Genomic DNA, 3,546 nt, shown 5'->3' on the forward strand with positions numbered 1-3,546 from the left:
TAACAAATATCATTCTTATTCTTATTTAGTCCTATAATATATTCACACTTTTATATTTTATAATAACAAATAGTTTTTCTTTTCTCTTTTCTATCTTTTGGCCCATATTTTTTTTATAAGAATAAACCTCAGAATGTTATTGTATAAATAGTATTCTTAAGAAATAAGAATCTTAATTGATAAATGAGCGAAAAATATTCTTATTTCAATAGGAATAGAGATGCTTTTCTATAATGTATACACTTAAATAGTTAATATTATAATTTTTCATTTAGTTCGTTCCCCATAAATATTTTTGCATGGTCTATTTTCAAATGACATGTAGTCCTATACTATAAGTTTTTTTCCACACATATATCCTGTAATTACAACTAAACACTAATTTCTTTTAAAAAATGTCTATATTGTTAAAAGTAAATTTTGTTAATACTAATAAAATACTTTTCATGTAACATAGATTTTTAATGTGTGCTGTAAGACATAATTTTGGTAACTAAAAAACAGTAAACTTTATAGAAAACTATACTATTTCTCAAAATTATAGATAACCCAATTGTTAATAAAAGCTTACTTTTTATTACTAAAGATTATATTGTTATGCACATATTAAAAATTAAATTTAACATAAATGCACCAACAATTTAAAAAAGTTTCTTTACCTAATTGTTATTAATAAAAAGGAAAATCTTTACTTTAGTATAGAGGTGCCTTCCACCTTTCATTTGCTGAGCTTAGAAGCTAAGATGAGCAGTGTATAGGGAAATAATGGTTTTCTATAAAAGATGAAGAATATTTACTTCCATGACTGGGTAAGAGGCTATGTCATTTCATTTGATTTATTTTATGCATGCATGGTTATGATTATAATTGATAGGGCATTGCCTATATATGGAGAAGGTATAGCTAGGATGATTAGACTAGCAATGATGATTTATTTTTTTTGTTAACTAGAGTATGATTGTGACATCTATATTTTTTGGTCTTGGATTTTTTATATTTTTTCAATTGTTTTTGCTTTTAAAATGAATTCTTTTCATTTTATTTTATATATCTCATTACATTTGATAGAAGATTAAAAGAAAGATTTGTTCTAGCTTGTCAAAAATGCAAAATTAAGGAGAGTGAGATCACAATAGCTCAGTTCAGATTCTAACTATTTGTCTGACATATATTATTATAAAATGTCTTTTACATTATTTAGAATTGGATTGGAGTGAAGGAGAGAGACAAAGACCCTATATATTAGGGTTAAGTTTCTTATATTTTGTGCAAATAGAAATGCACCATGAGTAGCTTGATGATATTGGGTTGAGGTATTAGGATATATATATATATATATATATATATATATATATATATTATTATTATTATTATTATGTAAATATTATTTATATGTTTTAGAATTCGTAATCATAATATCTATATTAATAGTTGCTCAATGTTTTTGAAGATATAGATATGATCGGTTAAAACTTAATAAATTCTTTTTACTTATTCTCTTCTATTTATTTTGTGTTATTTATTTAATTGTTTATGATCAATATTATACCATGATCGCTTTAGTTTTCCAATATCAAGATTTAACAAGGCCGAAAAATATCACAATTGTCCTTTTTTATAGGGTTTATTTACTCACAAGAGTTGTTTAATATGTTGTGAATTAGACCACGATGAGTTGGATGTATTTGAGAATATCTAAAATTGTTATATAATCATATATTCTTTTGTTAGGCAAAGAAATATATCAACATAGCATAGATGTTTGCCTATATAAAAAAGAGATTATAAAATAAAAGAATTGGTTCCAACACTAGAGGAGAACCAAGACTATGATCTATTTTAAATTAAGTCCATGATCTATATATAGTTAACCTCCTTCCCTTAGAAAATAGGACCATTTCGGATAAACCAATATCTTCTATCCCGAAATCTTTCCGTCTTCATGTCCCAAGCCAATCATATCTCACTAAATCACATAAAAATTATGTTATATTTTTTTTAATTTTTTTTTAGTATGTATCAAATTTCCATTAGACTGGGACACAATGGAACACAGAAAAGTGGGACAGCTGATCCCCATTCATTTCGGATTAGCATGGTGCATAATATCTAAAACCACAACATCCTCCACATATGACTTCCTTTAATATTTTTACAAAGAGATACATGAAGCTTGAACAATTCTATATGATTGTTTGAGATGATGAACACAATATGTAGCCAAGAATAAAAACCACATCAAACTTTTGCTACAAAACCGAATGATATGAATAAGTGATCTATTGATTCTATGTGATCCAAACAGAAGACGCATTTCAACCCTTCCTCCCTTTGGGTGATGTTCCTCTTATAGAATTCATTTTTAGTATTCATTATTTCTATAAGAGTTTACCACACAAAATAACAGACTTTCGACTGGTGCACATTAATTCATCTCTATTTAAACATGATACCTATATTCGTTTGATTGCACTTGGTGCGACTTCTATGCTAGCCGCATGTCAACTGATATGATCTTATGTTGATTTTTGGCCTCTTGACACTAAACCTTGACCATTTTTACCCTTTAAGTCCCCGAAAACTTCATGAAAACTTGAATTATAGGATTAGTGCAATAATTTATCAAAAAGCTAAGTTTGAATGTACAAAATTAACTTTTAAAATCAAAATGGGTTAAGTTATCCTTATAAATTAAGGTAATTTTCACACCTAACACCTTCCACCATCGAGAACAAGGAGAAAATGTAGTTATGCGCATGTGAAAGTCATACTTGGACTTAACAAATTTTTCTCCACCAATTGTCTTTCACTCCCAAACCGCCTATGTTTTTGAGTTTGAACACCTCCGACTAAGACACCCAAGTTATGCCTTGCTAACTGGTAAATTGACCTATTCAAATGTCAAATTAGGTTATCGCAAATAAGCACAAAGAATTATCAAATTCGCAAGGATTTGATTGATATTAAGCTGTTCAACAAAAAAAATTGTTATTCTAATAGATTTTGGACTATAAATTTGGTTTGACTAATTAAATAATTTGATAAACTATTGGAATAAAAATATTAAGATTATACTTTACAATTTACTATCCATACATATTCAATTCAACAACACTTATTTATTCAACTATGATTTTTTTACAAACAAAGCCTCTCCAATCCTAACCAATATAAAACATGATCCTAATTAACTAGTCTATTTCTATCAACCTCAACACCAACCAATGCCACCAAAACCCTATTCAACAACATTCTAATTAGGTGAGAACTTTATGTAAATGTGATTTCAAGTATCAAATTTGAAGCATTGTTGACCAAATAATGTTAGTGGATTGTAAGTACTACCCTATAAATTACAATATCACATAGCACTCCTATCTGAAAACCCAAAAGTGAACCGTGCACACGAATCTGACATATTTTAACCCCCATAAGCCATGCAATATTCTCTTTTTTCTATCTTGGTTTCCACAACTTACAGTTACCCCCCACACTCTCACATGCATGCACTGACATAGCCACTCATTATAACACATGCACATGCAA

Source organism: Lupinus angustifolius, chromosome LG08 (genome assembly GCF_001865875.1).
Source record: "Lupinus angustifolius cultivar Tanjil chromosome LG08, LupAngTanjil_v1.0, whole genome shotgun sequence".
In the NCBI taxonomy this organism is placed as follows: domain Eukaryota; kingdom Viridiplantae; phylum Streptophyta; class Magnoliopsida; order Fabales; family Fabaceae; genus Lupinus; species Lupinus angustifolius.